At 34.0% G+C, this 9,374-nt stretch overlaps 1 non-coding gene across 1 annotated transcript; it reads right to left on the bottom strand.

The window, feature by feature from the left end:
* Nucleotides 1-6,828: 6,828 nt before the first annotated feature.
* On the bottom strand, nt 6,829-6,935 carry LOC121223856 (small nucleolar RNA R71). The gene has a single exon (XR_005921322.1). It is a non-coding gene; the product is annotated as a small nucleolar RNA R71 (small nucleolar RNA).
* Between the last annotated feature and the right edge of the window lie 2,439 nt (nt 6,936-9,374).

Here is a 9,374-nt window from a genome sequence, read left to right as displayed (position 1 = left end):
TGAGATGGTGTTCAAGAGTTTATCCAAGGACTTTGCTAGCTTTTGGGATGTATATAACATTGGCAACAAAAATCTGATACTTACACAACTCATGAAGGAGTTACAATCCTATGAGTTGATGTTGAATAGTGGTCAGTCGGTTCGAAAAGCATAAGCAAATGTAACTATCGCTTCTTTCTCAAAAGGGAAGGGAAATCGCGCTAAGAAAGGAAAGAATAAGGTCTCTAGGCTACCACAAGTGGAAAGGAAGAGAACCAAAATGCTTAAAGATTTATTTAAGTCTAAATGCTTCTTTTGCAGTAAGAAAGGGCACCTCAATACGAACTGTAGAGAGTGGAAGGAAAACCTAGCCACCAAAGGCAAAGGGGTTCGAAGAGATGAAAGATCTTATAGATAAGAATCTTTCATTGTGGGGTGGAAATGGGACAATTGTGATAGCTGAAGCAGTGGGAGATGTACATTTATACTTCGAAAATTTTAGGAAGATTATTTTGAAATTCATTTTCTATGTACAAAGTTTCAAAAGAAGCTTAATTTCAATTGTAGGTTTATATAAAGGCGACTTAATTGTGACTTTTAATAATGAAATTACAATATTTAGAAATCGAAATCTTATCTGTAATGGATGCATGTCAAATAATCTCTATTTTATCAAACCAAAGATGTACACACTACTTGAGACTGAAATATCGAATAAGAAACTGAAAAATCTCTCTATTGAAGTGTACATTTGGCATTTGAGACGTGGTCATATTAACCAAGAAAGAATCACTAGACTTGTGAAAGACGACAACTTAAGTTCGCTTAAAAAAAATCAAACTTCCACAATGTGAATCTTGCTTGAAAGGAAAGATGACCAAGTGATCTTTTAATGCAAAAGAAACGAGGATCGTAAAACCCCCTAAAACTTGTGCACACTAACATATGTGGCCCCATGAGTTTCAGTGCAAGAAGTGATTACGAATATTATGTAACATTTATTGACTATTATTCTAGATATGGGCATGTGTACCTAATGCACAACAAGAATGAAACCTTTGATAAATTCAAAGAGTTTCGTATGAAAGTAGAGAAAAATCTAGGTTTACCTATAGAGGCACTTCGGTCTAATTTAGGTGAGGAATATTTATCACTAAGTTTTTAGGATAGCTCATAGAGAATAAGATTTTTATCCTAATTGAACTTATCGGGTACTCCACAACAGAATGGCATGGTAGAGAGTAGAAATCAAACATTGTTAGAAATGGTGCTTCAATGTTAAGTTATTTAAAGTTTTCAATCTCTTTTTGGGGATATACGGTATAAATGGCTTGCTATGTTCTGAATGATGTACCTACTAAGGGAATATCAAAAACTCCGTATGAATTATGGAACGACAAGAAGCTAAATCTTATCATTTAAGAATTTGGGGATGCCTAGTTCACATATCAGACAAAAATGCAAGGAAGTTGGACTCATGGACAAAATTATGCATATTTGTAGTATATCCAAAGGGAAAAAAATGTGGTTTGTTTTATAACTCGAAAGAGCAAACTATAATAGTTTCAACTCATGCTACTTTCCTTGAAGAAAGTTATATGAATGACTTCAAACCTTGAATTAAAGATGTACTCGAGGAACTTTCCAGAAATATACAAAACCCTACAGAAACAGTTCCAGAACCAACTCCTAATAGTAGACCTGCAAACAATCAGTAGCATAGGGTGCTTCGTTGCAGTGGGAGGGTCTCTCATAGGCCTGACTTCTTTCAATCTAGCGAGAATGTTTTTAACACTAAGTCTATCGAACAAGAAGATAATAACCCACTCACGTATGATGAAGCAATGCAAAATGTTGATTCTAAGTTCTAGGAAATAACTATGAAAACTGAGATGGATTCTATGTATTCAAACTCAGTGGTGGAACTTGTAGACTTACCGGAAGGGTTAAAACCTATAGGGTGTAAATGGATCTATAAAAAGAAAATAAATGCAGATGGAAAAGTGGAAACTTATAAGGCCAGACTTGTAGCAAAAGGTTATACTAAAAAAGAAGGTATCAGTTACGAAGAAACCTTCTCTTCGGTTACCACATTCAAGTCTGTCCGTATACTGTTATCCATTCGATGGCTCTTAATTATGAGATCTAGAAAATGAATGTCAAGATAGCATTTCTGAATGACTATCTTTAAGAGAGCATCTATATGATGCAATCCACCAAATATATAGCTAAAGTAAATGAGCATAAAGTTTGCAAACTACTTAGATCCATATATGGACTTAAGAAGCATCCCACTTATGGAATCAAAGATTTGATCAAGTGATAAAGACTTTTGGATTTGAGCAAAACGTAGATGAATCTTGTGTTTATAAATGTTTAGGGGATGGAAATATGGTCTTTCTCGTTCCATATGTCAATGGCATTCTACTCATTAGAATTTATGTAGGGACGTTATCATCGGTTAAGTTGTGGTTAACCCAATAATTTAGCATGAAGAACTTAGGAGAAGCTAATTTTGTTCTAAGCATTCAAATCCTAAGGGATCGAAAGAAAAAAGTGATAGCACTGTCTCAGGCTTCATACATAGTGATCGGCAGCACGCATACGTATTAAAATACTAAATTTATAAAACTATTTTTAAAGTCTGGTTTATTGCAAATGTACATTGTCAATTGTAATATTTATAGTTCCGATGGAACACGAAGTATTCCAAGGGGTCGAACCCAAAGGAAGAGGTGATTAAGCAATAGCTAGCATACACAATAGAGTCTAAGTGACTACTAACACGATTTTATTGTACGATGATCCATAACAAGAAGAATTTACAATAAGATTAAATGTTCTATTCTAAGGATAAAATTGCAAAAAATGTAAAACTAAGGGACTATCCAAAAAATAACTAATGGGGGTTGGTTTATTACGATTTTATCCAATTTATTACAATTTAGTCCTTGGTCCAATTTATTACCTAAGTTCTTAGTTGTATTTGATTTAGTCCAATTTATTACTTAAGTTCTTAGTTCTATTCAATTTAGTCCAATTTATTACGATTTAGTCATTGGTCCAAAGATTTTAGTTTACCCACATTTCCATCAACCAACCTTCTTCAAGGTTTAAATACTCATACTCGAAGTGAAGGAAATAAACATGGAAATGGAAAACAAAGTAGCCATGAAAGTAAAGCTTAAGGAAAAGATAAATGTTGAGATTTTTGTGCAAGAAAACTTAAAGGCATTCAACAAGAAAATCTAAAGTAAAGAACATAAAAGGAATAAACTTTAACAGATTTAAATTCAAATAAACTGAAATACATTAAACTAAAGCTAGAGTTTTGAAAGCAAAATACATGGACTGTAAATGTAAATAAACCTTAGTAACAGTAAATGCAAGAAGTAAATGCAGAAAATGAAACCTAAAGTAATAGTAAATTCAAGAAGTAAATGCAGAAAATAAAACCTAAAGTAGGGTAGAAGAAGAAGAAAATAAAAGCTCTAGAAAAGTGCAGAGAAAAAAATAAAAAAACCTAGAAAAAACTAAACCTAAAGCTAAGCTAATGTGTGCGTCTCTCCTCCTTAGCAAATTTTGGCTGTTTTGAAGTGTATTCAGGTGACTTTTCGTTGCCAAAAATGCCCCTACACGAGTGTTGTGTGATTGGTGGTCTGGGTAGACAAAGACAACCCTTTTTTTCTAATTTTGTCTACCTAACAAAGGTGGTATCACGATACCAAGAAAAGGATATCGCGATACCTTGGGGAATGTTGAGCCTTGGAGTCTTCCTTGGAAGGTGGCTATCGCAATACCCAAAGAGGGTATCATGATACCACTGAAGGGAGTCTTCACTCTCCTATATTGTTAGAGATATTGTGATTCCAAGGAGTGGATATTGCAATACCCTTTGCCTTGGTGCCATTCTCACTTATTTTCGACCTTCAACACGTCCTTACATCACTTAATGACACGTTTGGCCTCTCAACGGCACTATTGGCCAATTTAGGTTACAAAATGATAAAACAATGAAACATTTCCACTTATTAACCAAAAATATGAAAATAACGAAAAACTACACTGAAGACGCTATTTTGTTCGAGAAAAAACTCCTTAAATGCGTCGGAAAAGCCTAATTTGCCACATCAATTTGTGGCAGATCACATAAACAAGATATTAGAGCGCTATGCAATGATCGATTTGAAGAAGAAAATCAATCTTCTTTGTCGGGATTTCATCTCTCTTTAGAGGATTGTCCTAAGAAAGCAGAAGAAAAAGAGAACAGAAGAAAGGTTCATTATGCTTCGATAGTAGGAAATCTCATGTATGCAATGTTATACACACACTCAAATATCTGTTTTGTAGTGGGGTTGGTGATAAATCTAAATTATATAGACTTTTTTAGCATCTTTTGACTAGTAATTCGTGCAAATTTTGAGTATTTCTACAACAAATCTTGTGATTTTATTATAAAATTACAGACATGGAAAAAATTTTAAAAAAAACTCCATTTTTAAAGTGTTTATATGCTAAGCTTACATATTTTTTTTCTAAATTTGAAGCAGTTTGTTGAAAAAAGAGAAAATGCAATCTCAAAGCTCACTTTTTTTTACAATAAAATGCTATATCATTCATGTCACACTTGCCATGCAGCAAAGGGCTAATAAGTAATTAGCTGTGGACATTCAAATTTATTTAATTTAATTTATGGATCATGAGATAGACTTGACCCAACTTATAATTAGATCACGGAAGTAGGCTAGCTTGTTGCTTAATTTTGCAGCCAAACCTTCCATTAAGAAGAAAATAGCCCAAATTCAGCTATGAGCAACCCAACCATCCATGGATTAATTAATTAAGGGTCTTTATACTTGTTAAATAAAATCACAAAACAACCCTAACAATTTTTCTAAGTGACTGTTCAACTCCATCCCTTAAATTAAGCCTTGGACTAGTTATTTTTAGCAAATTCGTCCACTCCATTCCTCTTCTTAAGGAGGCCGGCCATAGAGGGGGGATTGGCATGCTATTTTTAGCAAACTCAAGCCATCCCCTCCTAGTATAAATACACCCCTTCACCCCCCTCATTTGATCATCCCTTATTCATCCATCTTTCTTTCTTTGCTTTCCTTTCTTATTTTTCCATTTTCGAAGTGAGTTGTGCAATGATTTGAGAAGTAGCCTATTCGACCACTATGGAAACATTTTTCCTTGGCTTCTGCGGCAAGGAGTGGAGCAAAAAGGAGGAGCAATGAAGTTGTGTCACGGAGAACCATTGAAAATGGATTTGCAATTCTTTCCCTTTACTCTTTTAATTTCTTATTGTTTAGTTTAAGGAAACTTGTTTTCAACTAAAGTTTATGTTTTTAATATAATTATGGTTTCTTAATTCCTTTGGTGTTAGAATAATTTAATTTCCATGGTTTAGATTATTTATGCTGTGAGTGATGTTATGTGTTTCAGTTGTTTATGCATTTAGATAAAATTATGACTATGTTATTCATACATTATAATCGTAAGGATGCAACTGAATTAATTTTTGAATCCTGTTTGGATTGTAATAAATTAACATAATATCGAAATTGTTAATATTTAATCTAGATTTGGGATAATAAGGTTAAAGTTCGTAATAATTTGTGAGAACCTTATTACCTTGCATAATTTTAGGATTAATGTGATGAAACTATTTTGGTATAGAAATATTATTGTTACCTCATGTAATTTGTTTTTCTACTTATTAATTTTACTCAGTTGTTGACATAGGCATATGCTATACTTAATAACTTAGTAATTTGAATTCTTAGACGATGCCTGAAAAGGTGACCTTAAAGCCGTGACAAACAAGCGATTAAACTTTGGACTTCTAGAGAAGCCAAAGTACCCCTAATTAAAATAAGGTTAATAAACAACTGAGTTGCCATGGAATTTTTCGTAACATGCATACTATTGTGATTTTTCTTAAAGACTTGAATAATTACTTTCTCATTTATTTAATTTTAAGCATACTTAGGTTAGTTTAATCTAGTTAAAACCCATCACTCGAATTTAGTTCCATCCCAACCAATTTGCTAGTAATTAATTTCACAATACTTGATTCATATAAGGCTGTCCCTGTAGATACGATAACTCGATATACTTATCAATTTATTACTTGTTACAATTGTGTACACTTGCACATTTTCACTTGTTACAATTCCACTTGTTACAAATGTTTGGTGCCGTTGCCGGGGGACTGTTACTTTAATCATTATTTGTGACTTTATTTTTGCAATTTGGTTTAGTTTTTATTCATAACTTAGTTAAATTTTGTGATTTTCTTTTCAGGTACTTATGAGCATTGATTGAATTATCAACTTACTTTAAGTAGACCTTGAAATTGAATGGACATTCAAACAAAGAAGACGAGAAAGACAAGCCGCAGGCACGAATCCTAATCAAAACCAAGATCAAAGAAATGAAGCCGCTTATCTTCGCAATCCAGTTATTGCTAAGAACAAAGACCGAACCATAATGAAGTATGCCATGCCACTTCTTTATGAACTTAATCCTAGTATTGTTAGACCTGATATCGAGGCACCACAGTTTGAGTTAAAACTTATCATGTTCCAAATGTTTCAAGTAGTGGGCTAGTTTAGTGGGATGCTTACCGAATATCCACACCTTGACCTTCAATTATTCGAGGTAAGTGATTCTTTTAAATTGGCTGGAGTGATCAAAGATGCACTAAGGTTGAAGTTGCTCTCATACTCATTAAGGGACAGAGCACGAGCATGACTATATTCGTTGCTACCTGGTTCAATTTGTACATGGTAAGAGTTAGCAGAATGCTTCTTGATAAAGTATTTTCCACCTAGCAAAAATGCTAAATTGCGAAAAGATATCACCACATTTCAACACCTAGATGATGAATCCTTGTATGAGGCGTGGGAGAGATTCAAAGAATTATTACAAAAATGCATTCACCATGGGATTCCATATTGCATCCAATTGGAAACTTTCTATAATGGTCTTAACGCACACACGAGAACGGTGGTAGACACTTCTGCAAATGGAGCTCTCATTTCTAAGTATTAAAATGAGGCTTTTGAAATTATTGAGAGAATTTCCAACAATAACTATCAGTGGCCAACTAGTCAAGCAACCATAGGAAGATGAGTAGCAGGAGTACATGAAGTTGATGCCCTTACTTCACTTGCAACTCATGTGTCTTTTATGTTTTCAATGCTTAATAATTTTACTGCTAACGGTTTTAATAATAATGTTGTAGCTCAACCACAAAGTCAATTTGAAAGCATTTCATGTGTATATTATGGAGATGAACAATCGTTTGAAAATTGTCTATCAAACCCAGAGTCTATTTATCATATGGAAAATCCAAATCAGAACAAAAATGGGCCAGGACCACAATCGAACTTCTATAATCCTTCATAGAAGAATCACCAAAATTTCTCATGGAGTAACTAAGGAACTGGTCCTAACAACACTTACATACAACCTAGACTAAATCAACCGTTAAGGTTCTCTCAACAAGTTCAAAACCCACCACCAACTGAACCTTCAAATCGTATTGAGAATTTTTTGAAGGCTTACATAAAGAGAAATGATGCCTTGATTCAAGGCCAAACAACACTGATCCAAGACATGGCAACAATATTGAAGAATCTGGAAAATCAAGTGGGACAATTAGCTAATGAACTTAGAAGCAAACCCCAAGGTCTTGTACTAGGCGACATAGAAAATTATTCACCAACCAATTCTTATAATAATCTTGAAAACTTATTAAAAACATACATGGAAAAGAGTGATGCAACTCTGAGGAATTCGGAGTACCAAATGGGGGCAGCTTTACACAGCTACACCAAAAATCCAAGAATTTCGGGAAAGGAGAATTGCAAAGCGGTCACTTTGTGAAGTGAAAAGACATTAAAGCCCAAGGTTGTTGAGGTTTAAGATAGGCCTACAGATAAGGAGCAAATTCAACTGAGTGTTGGAAGCCCTAATTAATAGAAGTCGGAATTTGCAACTCCTAAAGAGGTAATATTGCAACAAGCTAATTCTAATAACCTAACTATTAAAATAACTGCAGAAATATTCTCGTCTATGTCGTTGGATTAGGGTTACAGAGCATTACCGTACAATAAAAAATGTTTGAACATCATATCATTCAACACATTAATAATATCATAAATCATTCATTCACATGCAAATTGTCCCTAAATCGAGCCCTGGAGGCCCTAAAAATAGCTTAAGAGAAATTCGAGACTAATTTGAAACAAATTGAAAATTTTAAGGAAAAGATGCAAAAATTGCAAAACAGGTGTCACATGGCCATGTGACATAGCCCCAGTCAATGTAACTTTCAAGCTAGGGACACACAGCCGTGTCCCAACCTGTGTCCTCACCCGTGTAACTCTCTAAGTAGGGTCACACTCCCGTATGGCAAACGCCATAACTCTCGGGTCCCAAGCTATATGGGTCCAAAATTTACCTAAAATCAAACCATTTCAAAACAATTTCATGCATAAATATTGAATCAAATTCTGCACACTTTCAAAGGACCAAAACATCATTCAAGCACACATATATTTTCCATTTCCAAGACCTTAATTCAATTAACCAATATGTCGTTCAAAGGCACCACCATTAGCATCCAAACATTACTTACCTAAACATGTTCACATACTTCATTTCATGCATACAAATCTAGTCCATTTAGGTACTAAAACATACCATATTTAACCATTTCCAAACCATCCAAAACATACCGTAAAGAGCCTTATAAACATGCATAATAAGGAAACGAAAATGACATATTTTGTCAAGGCACCAAATGGTACCAAATCAAGATAACTTTCAAAACTTATACATGCCAAAACCATTAACTCATTCATTAAAATACCATTACAAAACACCCTATGCATGCCATTATAAACCTTGGCCAAAATGCTTAAGAACTACCGAATTGACTACTGGATAGTATGATAGATCTCCGACGAGCTTCCAACCAAATCAAGCTTTCAATAAACTATAAAACAAAGGAAAGAAACTACGTAAGCAACAAGTGCTTAGTAAGCTCGTATAAACTTAAATACAATTTACCATTTCATTTGCATAATCTATATAGTATATGTGTAATACCAACTAAAACCATAAGCTTGACATAAGCCTTTACAACATCACCAAATTCACAAGTTAGTACTCTTGTACATGGTTCAAATGAATTCATCCATAAACAAGTGAATTTACACATGTAGTCACATCATTTAGTTCATAAATCCTTTTCATAAGTTTATGATGCATTCCATTTCAACACTTACCATTTCATTTCCTTTTCAAAACTATTGAACCATCTAGAATTACATCGGATACTCGGGAAAGCTCACATGAAGTGTGCCTTTACATATAACTGT

The sequence above is a fragment of the Gossypium hirsutum genome, chromosome D11 (assembly GCF_007990345.1).
Source record: "Gossypium hirsutum isolate 1008001.06 chromosome D11, Gossypium_hirsutum_v2.1, whole genome shotgun sequence".
Lineage (NCBI taxonomy): Eukaryota > Viridiplantae > Streptophyta > Magnoliopsida > Malvales > Malvaceae > Gossypium > Gossypium hirsutum.
This window is presented reverse-complemented; position numbering and strand designations above follow the sequence as displayed.